General features: G+C 46.2%; 1 protein-coding gene across 7 annotated transcripts in view; it reads left to right on the top strand.

The window, feature by feature from the left end:
* LOC134565009 (ectodysplasin-A-like) overlaps positions 1-15,927 on the top strand; it is a 113,942-nt gene that overhangs the window by 44,358 nt on the left and 53,657 nt on the right. The window lies entirely within an intron of this gene.

Here is a 15,927-nt window from a genome sequence, read left to right on the forward strand (position 1 = left end):
TGAAGGACTGTGCCTCTGGGATCTTGGGCTTCAACATGAACAGCTGGAAAAAGCAGGAATGTGTCTAGTATTGGGCAGGAAGGATGACAGAGATGAAGCAACAGAGACCAGACGAGTTCTGGGTATCTTGAAGGTGAGGACCAAACTGGAGCTTCACACAGAAAAAGCTGAGGTAAGGGGTTTGTTATGGTGTGGAACCTGCTCCAGAGCCCTGGCAGGGATTCCCACAGCCAGCTGGGAGTACCTGGTTTGGGGAGGAAGGTGGGTAGTAGAGGTTTTACCATCTCTGGTCCTCCCCCTCATGGTATTGATCACATTCCATGAGTTTTTCAGGGCTGTGGCTTGTCCTGCAGACAAGACGCGGTGTCAAAGTTCTGTTACATTGAAATGGGAATTGTTCCCTCGTTTGCTCCTTGCATTTTTATGAGGAAAAAGAAACTATGACAAAAACAATTCTTAAAATATGTTGAATGGTGTTTCTTTGCAGTAAAGCAAAGCTACTCCCCGAGCTTCTTTCTGGGCTGGTGGAATATAAATTATCTACTTGATTTTTTTTTTTTTTTTGCACCACGTGTGACCAGAGGCAAACTTCTGGAGGACAGTGGGGCTGATATTCAAGTAGTTGCTCCTCTGAACCACAGGCTAAATTTGAGAGCACCAGAAAAACAACAGTATTGCTTGCAGAGAATGCTGCTGCAGAGCCTGGGCTGGTTCTTAGGCTCCTCACACTGCTGATCTCCCAAACTGCAAAGGAAGAGGGAATTTGACTTTAACAATCCTGTTAAACACTCGTGCAGGAGGGCGAGTTCATGCTTTTTTTTCTCAGGTGCTTTAAGGCATTGAGCTGTGGGCTTCTGGATGAGATCTTTGGCTGGACTTGCTTTGTCAGGAGGAATTGGGAGCTATTGGAGGCAGAAAATCTTTGGGATTTTTTTCACTTTTAACCCAAAAGCCCTTGTACACCTGAAGGTTTGAGTGTTTTTCCCTTCTGCAGGAAGAAGACACTCATTCTTCCTACCAATTCAGCCTAAGGAAAAATCCACCCTTTGTGCATAATTACATGTGTTGGGTTATATTTTTCCACTTTTCTTCCTTTGAAGCTGTTTGACCATTGGAAATACATTCCCTTGGTGTCCAGTGGCTCTTCAGAAGACTTTTGACAAGGGCCTGGAATGACAAGCCAAATAATATTTAATTTTATGAAAAATGATTATGCTTTTCTTTATCCTTACTTGCGTGGAGGGTGGAATGTCCATCCTACAAATGAGTTTGAGAGGAGTTATTTTGGGAGTTCCCACTGTGCTCCCTTGACATCCATCCCCAGCAGCTTTGTCCAGTGTTCCCAGGCAGGTTTTGCAGGGAAAACCAGCTGTGTGTGCGCCTTTCTTTTGCTTTATTTTGCCCAGAGAAACCGAGGCAGATCCAATTCACTCCGGGGAACTGTGCCTGTGCTATTGTTTCCCAGGTTATTTTGAGGAATGCCTTCCCCCGGGGTTTTTCCTGTGTTGACTTTTTGACCTTTTTGCATCCTATAGTGATTCTCTTGATTAAACCCATGGTGTTTCTAAAATGAAAGGTGATTTGAAGGCTTTAGGTTGGAGGAGGAGGGAAATGGGGATTGTTTAGACTGTGCAGGGAAAATGCATGCTCCCAAAAAAGAAGCTGTGTGTGCTTGACTCCTGAAAAATTCTTTGGCTCTAATAGTGCACAGGCTAAGAGAATCAGCTCTCCGTGATTTTGAGGATGAGGAGTTTCAGTGAAATCATGGACTAGGTAAGAATTCCTTTTAGAATTCCCCAGAAGGTTGCACAGCCGGGGTGCCCCATCAGCCCAGGGTTGATGCAAAGGAAGGAAGGAGCCTTAAAAGATGATTTTTTTCCACCCTTGCCATGGGCAGGGACACCTTCCACAATCCCAGGTTGCTCCAAGCCCCATCCAGCCTGGCCTTGGACACTTCCAGGGATCCAGGGGGAGCCACAGCTTCTCTGGGCACCCTGTGCCAGGGCCTCACAGGGAGGAACTTCTTCCCAATATATTACTGATATCTCGGGAGTGGTGAATGGAAAAAGCATCCAAGTGGTGCCAGCCACGATTCCCAGACAGACACAGACGGGCCCTTCATGGCCGAGTGTCTCCCGACCTCCAGCATCTGCAGCTCTGGAACAACAGAGCCCTTGAGTCCCTGGCGAGGGACTTGGCCTTTGGGAGCTCGGATGGCTGCAAGAGGCTTGGTCACTCTTTCCCTGCCTCTGACTGACCTTCCCAGGGATCTGAGCATTCCCTCCATCCTGAGCTGGACCCCTGACCCCTCCGTGCCAGTCACTAGAGGGTCAGTGCCATTATTTGCATAATTCAAAGCACTATGGAAGGTATTCCCTAGGGATAGGCCCCTCTCTCTGCTCACATGGGTTGTGTCCATTCCCAGGTTGAGTGTTGAGTGCTGGTGTGTCACTCCTTCTGGAAAACACAGTTTCATGGGAGTTGTCCCAAAGCAGCAGCTGCTGTGTTCACAATTGGTGTCACAAGCTACTTTTATGGGTTTGTTTCCTAAGTAAAAGGTGTGATTCAGTCATTCACCCTGTCATTTCTCTTTCTGGTTAGAAATAGAAATTTAGTGGTTTTCTGAGTGGACAGTGACAAGTGACATCAGATTAAAACCTGGAGCAGAGCAGCGGAGTTGAGATTGTTCAGTCTGGAGGAACAGCCTCTATTTCATCCTGTTCAGTAAAACTCCAGTAATGATCCAGGCAATAACAGCATTCCAAAGCCACGCTGAGGATTTCATTGACACTTTAACTCGAATTATAATGCAATTTGTTCCTTCAATTATGTGAAAAACGAGGTTCACTTTCTTGGTAAAATTTATAAGTTTAATAAAAAGACAATTAGGAGAAAGAATAAAGCAAAAAAAGTATGTCCGGGTGCCTGGCATTCAGCCAAAAGCACACCTTACCCTCTTAGAAACACTTCTTTAAATGTACCAGTATATTGCATATTCAAAAGACCCTAATGCATTATTCAAATATTCCTTTGAGTTTAGATGTTCTCTTGGTTCCAACCCTCCCCCAATCTGCCCCCATTTCATCAATTCAACATTTTATTACTCCTTGTGGCTTCATCCTGTATGTAAATCTCCTTGTGGCAGCCACTTTGTCTTCCCACTCCCTGATAACAGAGGATCAATAAATTCTTCCTTTGGAATTCTGTGGTCTGTCACCATTATCTTCATCCAGATAGTCCAAGAATGTGAGGAATTTCCTGATTATCTTTCCCATTCTTCTAAATTAGCTACATGAGCTAAAAGCATTCTACATTCCAAGAAACTATATATATATATATACATATATATCACACTACTGCTTCTGAGTTTTGTTAATAAAAGAAACTATATTCATACAGCATTTTCTAACATTATACACATAGCATTCATTTTTAATATTTGCGAAAAGCCAATAATATAATATGTACTTATAACAAATTAGTTCTGCAGTGTCTCAATGTGAGTTAAATAAGGGATTTAAAGAGAAATTCACTTGTTCTCATCCCTCACTCTGCTGTGGTGTATCAGGAAAGGTGCTGGTGGTGCCTGCAGGAGCATCCTGCTCCAATGTTCCACACCTGGGGCAGTGCAGTGGGATGTGGGAGCTTTGGGAATGTGGTGCTTTGGGAATTGTCCTTGCCCTTTACTCCTTGTTGTAAACAAGAGCCTTCAGTTGTCCATCCAACCCTGTAACCGACCTTCCTCAGGCAGGTAAGTTTTACTCATCATTGCTTTTTAGGAACATTTAAAAGCCCAGTAGTGAGACTTTGGGAAGCTGATCCCAGGTAATTCCACAGTGTTTCGGCGTCCTTTCAGCCACAGCATCATTGCAATGACAAACACTCAGGAATTTTGCAGACCTGCCTGCACAGGGACAGAAGGAAATAGCAACAGTTTGGGAATTTGAAAAATGCTTTGGGGATTCTTTGGAAACTAAAGTGTAATAAATGCCGAGCCAATTCCAAATTAATAAATGATTTTATTAATTTTAGAAAAATAAATGGATAGAATTTTGGATAAGCCAACAATCAAAGGATCAGTGTTGAGTCCTGGGATCGGCACTGGGGGAACCTTAGCTACGGCCTCTATCGCACCGCATCTCCCCCTGTTCACGCTTTTGGTTCCATGAACCCAGTTTTTATACAGTTTCTTTAGCAGGACCGAGCATTACTCCATGCTTTCTTTGTCCCTTCAGTTCTCCTTCATATTCGTGGGGGTTCATCCTTGCCACTTGGTCAGTTGAATCAGCTTTCCTTCGTATTCATGGGGATTCATCTTTGCTGTTTGGTCCGTTGAATAGTCCTTCCGTGGGGAGATGAATATTAGGTATGACTTCTGGGCCTTGAGTATTGAAATGTGTGCCCCTAGTGGCGGAGCATGGCCCATCTGGGTGGTAATGGTTGGGTCGTTCGCAGTCCCATCTCTGGCGAAGACCCATCTTCCTCAGACCCCCTCTCTTTTTTTGTAAATCCGGTCATTCCCCAGTTCCCAGCAAGGTCATTCCTGAATCCGTCTACCCCCCCTCCCAGCCTTGTATGATTTTACCGTTTATTCCAAAGGGCATACATTATAAACATGAATTACCCAACATCATTTATCACAATCCCCCCCCCCCCCTTATAATTTCAACATATAATTTGTGTTTTCTTTTCTCTTCACCATTCTTAATTGTTAAAATCCCAGCTGAATGTTATTCCTATGGCTACTTCTTTTTGTTCTTACCCGTGCCTCAAAGTTAGCCAATGCAGTTGCCACCCTGCTTTCCTTTTTTTCCCTTAAGTTCATTATCCTTAGTACCTGTATTCCTTGTACTATCAGACATATTGAACGGATGAGGCCAGGTGTTATGCAAGGTAAAACTATCATTCTGGTAAGGGGGCATAGTATAATAAGTCCTATCTTCTCCCACCAGGTTCTTTCTCTGAGAAGTTGCTCCCACCACGAGGTCTGCAGCCTCATCACCCTTTTAATTCCCACAGCTTGGTCCCTTACAATTTGCCTGTAACCATCAATCCCTGTCTGGTATTTAATCCCTTTTAATTTCCTAGAGGCTCTTTCTTCAGCCAACAAGTAGTTTAATGCTGCCCAGTGTTGATGTGTAGAAACCTTCAGTTTAGGATGTTGTTGGGCCAATAATTCCAGGGCATCCCGAGTAAGATTTAAAAGGATTTTTATTGCAATTTGTAACCTTAGGAGCCTGTCTCGCAGATGGTTCGGGATATCATGTTTCTCGTTTCCATCTCGGGCCCAAGTTACTGGTAATTTTTTTTCTATTAGTCAGTCTTTGCTACCCCAATGTTGATTTTTATCCATTTGTTTGGCCCCCCTTTTTAATTCCTTGTTAACTGATAAGCTGAAGGTTTCTTTCAGACACATTCCTACGCTGTTAGCCCCCAAATGGTTTGCATTGTCCGTTTGTTTTAGTAGCAAGTCTGACCACTTATCCTTAGGCATTGCCTTTGGGCCATGATTCACCATTCGCTTGCCTAGTATGAGCATTTGGTGCCAGGTGCCATTAAAGGCATAGTACCTATACCCCTCGACCTTCTGGCAGCTATCCAGGGCTCGGTATGCTGTGGTTTCCGCAGCCTCTTTGCTCTTTCTTGGTGCTAAGCTGAACTCCCTGAGGCTGACCCGCCATTGGGAACATGACTAGGCTCAGGACCACTAGGATTCCCCATAGGTGTACTCCTCTGCCTATGTCTCTGCCCACTGGGTTGCCACCAGCGGCGAGGTAATCCATCTTCTCGGCAGCAGGGAAACTCTTCTGGGGTTCCGTAATTTTGTCAAGCCGCGTACCTACTCTTAAAGGCGCCCCACCTGGATAGCTTTACCGTTTTTGCGTTGCAAGGTACTTTATTGGTCCTTTGACACTCAATTGCTAGGACCTGGGCTCTTGAATCCAGTTTTCCCCCTATACCCTTTGAAATATATGGAACCACTCAATCGAATCTAATTCCAATACCCCCAAGTCCGTAGCAAGCCTCATGATTAAGCTGGTCAGTTCTTGCTCTATTTCATAACACTTGTCACACAATCTCCTAGGTCTATCCCCCAAGTTACAATCTACCACCCAAATCTCACAGTGCCCACATTGAAAATGAATACGTGGGAAGCATGGACACCCTGGTTGTGAACACCTGATCCAGTTCTCCTCAGTCATCTAGTGTGTTTGTGCAGCTTTATCTTCAGATCCCCAGGGGAGGAAGCGATTCTCCACTCAGGCGTCTCCTCTTGTCTCTCAATTCTCTTTACCCAAGAGGTGTGGGTCCCCCCTTTCTCAGCTGTCCTCACGGCTGTATCTGTGGTCCAAAGAACAAGATACAGGACCTCCCACTGTGGTACTAGAGAAATTCCCTTCCAGGCGTTTATTAACACTTCATCCCCCGGTTATATCTTGTGGGTTGCAAACCCTAGGGGGATGCTTTGCATAACTACTTCTTTCTTTCTCAGCTCCTGTAGGTGTGGGCCTGACATTGGTCTGAATTTAGGCTTCAGGCTCTGTCAGTGTCTGTGTGAAAGGCAAGCGAGCAACTTTCTCATGCTGGCCTGAGAAATCTTAAGGAGGAATTCAAACAAACCTTGGGAAGTGAGAAACCATCCGCAGGTGGTGTTTTTTCCAACATGTTTACTGGCAAAAGAAATGTTTACAAAAGGGTGTAGATGCTGAATAACCAATCATGTTCTTTGTACCGAACTACTCTATAAAAGTAGAATTTAGAAGAATAAAGTTTGCTCTCATTTTTACCATCATGGAGAGTCATGTTGTTATCCCTGTGCCATCCAAAATCCATAACAACATGTCGGTTCCTGTTTATTGCTATCAAGTAAGGCTGGATTTGCCCATCCTCCAGCCTTGGGTGCCCGACAGGCATTCCGTGTTCATATGGCACTCTGTACAGCATCTCAAAAGGGGACAAACTGGTCTCAGAGTGGGGAAATGTCCTCACATTCAGCAAGGCTAAAGGGAGACATTTAACCCAGGACATCTTTGTCTCCAACATCAGCTTTGCTAATTTTGTCTCCAGTGTTTGGTTCATTCTTTCTACTCAGCCTGAGCTCTGAGGATGCCAAGGGGTGTGGTAGTCCCGTCTAATTCCTAAAGAGTCCGCTAATTGCCCAATAACCTTCAAAGTGAAATGGGTCCCTTGGTCGGAGTCAATGTGATCTATTATCCCATAGCAAGGGATAATTTCTTCTAATAAAATTTTGGCTACTGTCCGAGCTGTTGCCCTGGCACTAGGGAAGGCTTCTACCCAATGTGTTAATTGATCTACCGTTACTAGTAAAAACCTATATCTCCCTACCTTGGGCAACTCAGTAAAATCTATCTGAATCCTCCCAAATGGTCCATATGCCAGAGGCCGAACCCCTAAGGGAATCTGCCGTGATCTAGTTCGATTTATTTTCTGGCATATCATGCAACCCAGCACTTCCTCTTTTGCTAACTCGTAAATCCCCTTGCATCCAAAGAACTCCAAGAACTGTTCTGCCAGTACCTGTGCTCCCCAGTGTGTCTGCTGATGAAGCTGGTTCAAAACCTTTCTCACATATTCCCTTGATAATAACTCTCTCCCATCTGGCAATTTCCACTTTCCCTTCTCCCACTGGCTTCCTAATTTCTTGTATTCCTCAATCTCCTTTGGGGACAAGCAGGAGGGGTATTCTTGTGTATTTTCTTCCCTGATTTCTGGGGTGCTCACCATTAGGAGGGCTGCTCTTTTTGCTTCCTTGTCTGCCAAGTTGTTTCCCCGAGTTCTGAATTGTATACCCACTTGGTGCCCTTTTACATGCACAGCGGCAGTGGCCTCGGGCCCCCTTATCGCTTCCAAAAATCTTTCTTATTAATTCCTGGTGAACCAGCCCATTCCCTTGGGTGCTAACCAGCCCTCGCTCTTCCCGGATTTTCCTGAATGTGTGAACCACCCCAAAGGCGAATCTCGGGTCAGTGTAAATTGTCCCTTGCTTCCCTTTCAGCCGCCTGAGCGCCTGCAGTATGCCATACAATTCACAAGCCTGTGCCAGCCAGCTAGCACTTGAGGGTCCAGACTCTATGACCACCCCCGATTTCCCATCCACTACTGCATATCCTGACTTCCTTTTCCCTTCTATGACCCTTGCAGACCTGTCTACAAACCATTTCTCGCCATCCCTTAATTCCTCCTCTTCCAAGTCTGGTCTTATTTTTGTCTGTAATTCCACCACCTCAGCACAATCATGATTACATTCCTCTGATGTCTCACCAACAAGAACTGAGCTGGATTTTGGGCAGCAGCTGTCTGCAGCTCCAACTCAGGTGAGTGGATCAGTATTGCTTCATATTTTAGCAACCTGGCATCAGTGAGCCACTTATCCGCCTTGTGCTGCAAGATAGTTCTAACATTGTGTGAGGTATATACCACCAACAGTGCCCCGAAAGTGACCGTTTTAGCTTCCTCCACCATTAGTGCCACGGCAACTATAGCTTACAAGCAAGTGGGCCAGCCTTGGCTCACAGGGTCTAGGAGTTTTGACACATACCCCACTGGCTTCCTGATTCCTGCCCAGTCTTGTGTTAACACTCCATATGCCATGTGGTTGCTAACATCTACAAACAACTGAAACTGCTTCCTTACATCGGGGAGACTCAATACCTGGGCTGTCACCAAAGCTCCTTTTAATCGTTCATATTGAGCCTCATCCTGCTCGGTCCACTTTATCTGTAGTCAACTTCTCATATAGGAATTTCACCTTCTCACTATATCCCTCAATCCATTGCCTGCAGTACCCTAGGAGTCCCAGCAGCTGCCTCACTTCCCTCTTTGACCACGGAGAAGGAAATGCAACAATCCCTGCAATTCTGTCAGGGTCCAATTTCTTTTTCCCCTTTGTTAGCCAATGCCCTTAGTATTTTACCTCTTGTTCTGTGAACTGAAATTTCAACTTCAACACCTTTAACCCCTTCCGTCCTAGGAAATTCAACAGTGCTATGGTGCTTTCCCTCATGTCCTTCTCCCTGGGACCAGCAATCAATAGATTGTCCACATACTGCAAGTTTTGTTCCCTTCGCCAGGGTAAACTGACTCAGCAACTGCCCTAAGGCTTGCCCTAATAGATTGGGGGAATTGGTGAACCCCTGGGGCAGGGATGTCCATCGGAACTGCTGTTTCCTATTTGTCTCTGGGTCTTCCCACTGAAAAGCAAAATAGTCCCGACTATCCTCTGCTAAGGGGCAAGTCCAGAAGGTGTCTTTGAGGTCTATCCCATTGTACCAAGTGTCCTCAGGGGAGATCTGACTCAGGAGGGTGTAGGGATTAGCAACTACAGGGAAGCTGGTTTTTGTCCTTTGATTCACCGCCCGCAAATCCTGAACCAACCTAAAACTTCCATCAGCCTTTTCCACTGCCAGGACTGGGGTGTTATGCCTAGACAAACACGGTTCCAAAACTCCCCGTTTCACTAGGTCCTCAAATATGGGTTTCAGTCCTTTCTTCTCTCCATGGAAATGGGTTACTGCTTTATTCTAATGGGATCTTCCAGTCTCTGGATTTCAATAGAAATTGGCTCCATTTCTATCCTCCCCCCTTCTCCTTGGGTATGCCAGACTATAGGGTCTACTTTGTTCTCATCCTCCTCTGTTAGCCGGTATAAGCTCACCACTAAATTCAGTCCCTGAACGATTAAATTTATATCAAGGACCACGATCAAATCCCTTCCCAAAAAATTGTAATCTGCCTCTTCCACCAGTAGCAAGTTCCCCAAGCAAATCGTGGTCTCTGATTCTATTTCTACATTTTTAATAATTGGAACTCTGAAAGGTTCCCCCTTAGCCCCTATTACCATCATGGTATCCTGGCTTTTTATACATCCCTTTGGTATTTTCTGGACGGTGGAGCATTCGGCTCCTGTGTCCACTAGGAAAGATATTTCCTCCCTGTGGGGTCCTATTTTTAACTTTATCAAGGGCTCTGTAGATGTTCTCAACCCCAAAATAAAGAGCCCCAGATACCTATATGCCTCATCATGGAATATCTTTTCATCTTTAATCCTCCTCTGACAGTCCCTTTTAATGTGCCCCGTTTCCACAATAATAACACTTAGGGTTTTCCCTCAACTTTCCCGAGTCCCTTCTCGGCAGAGGTGACTGCCCTCTTCTGGCGCCGCCCCTCTCTGTCCTCCCAGACTTGTGAGGCTGCTCCCACTTCTGCACCTCCCGGACGGCCGCCACTCACACCCTTGCCTATACTTTCTGCTGTGCCTCCTCCCTCCTCTTATAGACTTTCTGTGTCTCCCTGAGCAGTTCCTGCAACCCTTTTTCTTGCCAGTCCTCTATCTTTTCCAATTTCCTCTGTATGTCCTCCCGTGATTTCGCCACGAATGGCGTTTTCAACAACACTTCTCCCACAGGGGAATTAGGATCTGTCCCTGAATACATCTGCAGGCTCTTCCTCAACCGATCCAGCCATTCTGAAGGTGTTTCATCCCTCCCTTGACACTTGCTGAATGCCTTGCTAATATTCTGTCCCCTGGGGACAGCCTCCCATATGCCCTGTATCACCATGTTCCTCAGATCCCTCATACTCTGCTGCCCATTCTCAGTCTGGGGATTCCACCCCGGGTTTTGACTTGGCCACTTCAAATTCCCTGGTGAGGCTTGGGGCTTTCAACATTCCCACTCCTGGATCCCTGCTTGCCTGATCATCTCCCTCTCTTCATGATTAAACAATGATCGTAATATTGCCATTATGTCATCATACGAGTAGATGCTCGTGCCTAGGAATTCGTATAACCTTTCAGAATCTCCCAGAGGGTCATCCATCAATCTTTCCATTTCTTTCTTAAATGCTCTTACATCCATGGTATTAATAGGGACATTCACATATCCGATAATACCAGGGGCAGTCGGCACCTCCCTTAGAGGGAGTAGATTATGCCTATCTTTCTCACTTTCACTGTCTCCCTCGCTTACTTTTCTCCCTTTCCGCCGCAGCCTCCTAACTGGGGGGGATGGCGGCTGGTCTAGGCAAGTCGGCGCATGTGTGGGAGCTACGACTGGGGAGGGATGTTGAATCCCTCCTGGGAAGTGGCTTTTCCGAGGGCAGGGGATCTCTGGGCGGGGAAAGGGGCATGAGCGGGGTTTGGAAACCCATCTGCTGAGGCCAGTGCTCAAGCGGCAGCGCCAAGGCTACCACCAAGGAAACTCGGGCTGCCTGCGAGGGTCGAGGTGGGTCTCCCGGAGATACCTGGGGAGGGGCCGAGGCTGGTGCGGGCTGGGGCATAAGTATCGAGTATGGTGGAGGGAGGTTGTCTAAGGGATCCCATTCGTCCCCCCGAGTTTCTACGGGATTGTTAGTTCTTATTGGGTACAGCCTGATATTCGCCCTCCCCCATATCTGAGCATACTGTAATTCCTTGTACTCCCGTGTCTCTCTGTCTGCCACATAAGCGCACAAAGCCTGACACGTCCACTGCTCAAATGTGCTGAACATAAGCCAAATCACATGCTTCCTTATCTCCTTCCCTCCCCAGACCTCTAGGCAAAAATGAACCATTCTTTCCTTAGACTTTCTCCTCCTGGTGGGACACTCCTCCCACCATTCCAACAGCCATCCTAGTGGGCTTTTCCAGGTAATCTCGGGAATGCCTCCCTCTGCAGTTTCTTCCTGGCTTTTCCCTTCACCTTACTCTGGTACAACCCCATTCTCCCAGACTACTGAGGAATGACTTGCCCTTACTCTAGGTAACTCTGAGTTTAGTTCAAAGTCTATTTCTTAAGTTGCTATTTTGGTATCGCCAGTTACTAACCCAGCAGGGGACCGACCAGTGGGGTTTCGTCTGGCCATGGGCTCTCAATTTCCTTGTTTTTCCTGGACCTTACCTGGTCGCAGGCTAAAAGGTTTACCAGTCCTGAACTCCTAAGGACATACCCTCCCTTTTAGCCTCCCGGTGACCAATTCCCCGACCTTCCAAGGTTCGGTATTCCACACAAAAATACAACAGTCGCTTGCCCTTTGACCAACCACCTCCCGCTCAGGCTAGTGGAACTGCAATCTCAGGGTCCCCACTCTCTTCGTCATATCACATCTCATTCACACCCGGTCACCACCACTCAACCACACAGTACTTACGGTGCCTTTTTCCTGCATGGATTCTTCGTGCACTTCGAGTTTTATGAGTGAAAATTTACCATGGTTCCTGAACATCCCTTAGGTGGATCTTCCCTGAGTTCCCGAGAGCCCCTCAAGCTAGCTTGTCCTGATCCCTTTGACTGTGGCTTGTATTTAATTTGGTTCATTGGCCAGTTGGTCCTACAAAATCTCCCCGTTCCGCTGAGCCGCTGATTTCAGCGAGGCGCCTCCCGGATGGAAAAAGAGAGGACCGCAGACCCCAAAACTGGCCCCACGTTTGGCACCAAATTGTAATATATGCTGAGCCAATTCCAAATTAATAAATGATTTTATCAATTTTAGAAAAATAAATGGATAGAATTTCGGGTAAGCCAACAATCAAAGGATCAGTGTAGAGTCCCGGGATCGGCACTGGGTGAACTTTAGCTACGGCCTCTATCGCACCGCATCTCCCCCTGTTCACTTTTGGTTCGGTGAACCCAGTTTTTATACAGTTTCTTTAGCGGGACTGAGCATTACTCCATGCTTTCTTTGTCCCTTCAGTTCTCCTTCATATTCATGGGGGTTCATCCTTGCCACTTGGTCAGTTGAATCAGCTTTCCTTCGTATTCATGGGGATTCATCTTTGCTGTTTGGTCCGTTGAATAGTCCTTCCGTGGGGAGATGAATATTAGGTATGACTTTTGGGCCTTGAGTATTGAAATGCGTGCCCCTGATGGCGGAGTACGGCCCATCTGGGTGGTAATGGTTGGGTCGTTCACAATCCCATCTCTGGCGAAGACCCATCTTCCTCAGACCCCCTCTCCTTTTCTCTTGTAAATTTGGTCCTTCCCCGGTTCCCAGCAAGGTCGTTCCCGAATCCGTCTACCCCCCCCCCCTCCCAGCCTTGTATGATTTTACCGTTTATTTCAAAGGGCATACATTATAAACATGAATTACCCAACATCATTTATCACATAAAGGGTTTCCAAACATTTCCATTTGTGAGACTGCACCTGAGCTTGTTGGAGTAAAGCAAAATGCAGATGTAAAATCTGAGTGAAGTACTCGGATGCTGAGGTTGGGGGGGGAGGTGCTCTTTGGAAAATACCTTGGGAATGCAAGGGAGAGGGGTGCTGCAAGCCTTGGGGCTTGTGAAAAGCCAAGGACCTTTTGTGATTATTGCTCTTGATAGAGACATTTATGGGCTGGAGCTTAAGGAGCCCAGCAATTCAGGGGAGGTGTTTGTTCTCTGCTCTTTCAAAGATGCTTTTGATGCCCCAGGTTTATTCTCAAAACAATGATGAGCTCAATAACCTTTGGGGCTGCTTTTTGAAGCCTCCTGGTTCCTGTCTGTCGTGGTTGCGGAGAGAGGTCAATTTTTCCAGGGGGATGTGAGCAGGCCAATCAGTGATCAGCTTTTCTGCTGGCACCTAGATTGGTCACTCGGAGGTTTAGACACGCCTCTGAGGACACAAAGAGTTAAAAGCAGGATTCCAGGGGGGTTTGGCCTCTTTTAGATTCTGGTTTAAGCAGAGAGACGTCTCAAGCCTCTTTCCCCTGCCCAGCCACGAGGCTGGGTGAGGGAGGGCAAACACATAGTCGGGCTCAGGTAAGCCGGAGCCCCGGGGGGGAGAAGAGAGTAGACAGGACTCTGGAACTGAGCTGCCCCAGCCAGGATAGAGGGGTAGAAAACTGTAGAAGTGCCTTCTGTGTGTGCTCACACCACCCCCCCCCCTCCCCTCCGGGAGAAGGTGCCCAGCCACGTGGGAGTTGCTGAGCCTAGGAGTGCCTGAGCCTGCACCCTGCCGAGAGCTAGAAGCTGTTAACCCTTGCTTGGCAGAAAGAAACTTTTCTTAGACATTGATTCTCATGACTGGTAGTTTCAGAAGAGAGAGGGAAGCGGCCTGAGACCGAAATGATAAAGCACGATTAGAAAGAACCCGATGGGCAAAGAATGAAAAGAGTAGCTTTCTGAGCTAGACTTTTCTTGCATAATGTCAGCCATAGACTGAACTTAAGTCTCTTTTGAACATAAACTGCATTTTGAGTAGATACAGCTGCCCCTGCTTTTGCTACAGTGACTGGCACTTGAAGAGTAGAGCGAGCAGAGAAGAGAGGGGGAGGGTGTAGTAGCGCCCTCTGCCCTCAGGGGAGACCTGCTCTCAAAACCTCGGCCCGAGTAAAAAAGGGGAGAGCTCGGCATGCAAGTATCCTTAAAAGAGCCCTGTATGCAGCTTCAGACTATAGACAGCAGTAAGAGCGCTAGACATAGAAAAAAAAGACTGTCACCCTGGCAGACTTCTCCAGGCAGTGCCACGGGTGACATAAAAACACATAAGGGGTGGACCCGTGTTTTCTGAAGAACAGTCTGTAGTGCAAGAGAGACTCCTCTCTCCCTTGCTGAATTGAAGATTAGTTTGTTTGTTTGGTTTTTTTTTGAGTAGTAATTGTTTGATCTAAAACCCAAAGGTTTGGTCTGTGAAGAGTAATGTGTAGAGAGTAAAAACTGAGAGAAGAGAAGAAATGTTCTGAGAAGTTTTTATTTCTGTCTCTGTGTGTGTTTGTTTTTCTGTCTCTGTTCTTATGTAATGTAATAAAGTTTTAGTGGTTTTTTTGTTTTCAAGATTTAAGCCTGCTCTGCTCTGTTCCTAATCACATCCCACGGTAGTTGTTAGAGAAAAAACATATATTCATAAGTGCATTAACATCTGGCCAGTGCCAACCCATGACACTGTCTTGTGCTGTGTTTTTGTTTTGCTGTCTATTTACAGCTTAAATAACCACGATCTGGTTTTTTCAGCAAGAAAACCCCATCAAGGTCGTGGCAGCCCTGGCTGTTGGATGCAGTAACACACAGAAGGTGTTTGGTTCCTAATTGATCTTTGACTTCTTTTTTATATGAAGTGGAATTAACAGGAAAATGCCACTGGTGATGAGCTGCCACACCCAGGGCTTTCTGGTTTCTAACCCTGAATTCCAATTTCTGGGTCGGGATGTAAATCTGTTAAACAGTTTTTAAGGTAGCAGCAATTTTTTCCTGAATAAGAGGTCGCTACATAAAATTTTTGCCTCTTGACAAATCTCGTGTTACAAATGTTGCTGCAGGTTTAAAGTGTTGATTTATGTGGTATATTGGGTTGAATTTAAAGGTCCCTGAAGACCTTTGAATCTCAGTAGCTAATGAGGCTTGCAGAGAAGAGCTTGAGAGAGAAAAATCTTACTGGCAGTGAGTAATGGTGGAGAAAGAGCTCCAGGATTGAGCAAGTTTTGCAGAGAAAAATTAGGAATTATTGTGTCAGCCTTTGAAGTGTTTGATTATTTCCAGCCATAGATCTCCCTGCAGCCCTCTCCTGCAGTCCCCTGTGGGGCTGACACTGGTCTGAATTTAGGCTTCAGGCTCTGCCAGTGTCTGTGGAAAGGCAAGTGAGCAACTTTCTCATGTTGGCCTGAGAAAGGCAAGCGAGCAACTTTCTCATGTTGGCCTGAGAAATCTTAAGGAGGAATTCAAACAAACCTTGGGAAGTGAGAAACCATCCGCAGGTGATGTTTTTTCCAACATGTTTACTGTCAAAAGAAATGTTTACAAAAGGGTGTAGACGCTGAATAACCAATCATGTTCTTTGTACCGAACTACTCTATAAAAGTAGAATTTAGAAGAATAAAGTTTACTCTCATCTTTACCATCATGGAGAGTCATGTTGTTATTTCTGTGCTGTCCAAAAATCATAACAACATCTGGTGACCTGACGTTTCAAAGAAGTTCAGCACAGCTGAGACTGATTCCTGCAGCACAGCTTG

This window comes from Prinia subflava, assembly GCF_021018805.1.
Source record: "Prinia subflava isolate CZ2003 ecotype Zambia chromosome W unlocalized genomic scaffold, Cam_Psub_1.2 scaffold_31_NEW, whole genome shotgun sequence".
Taxonomy (NCBI): domain Eukaryota; kingdom Metazoa; phylum Chordata; class Aves; order Passeriformes; family Cisticolidae; genus Prinia; species Prinia subflava.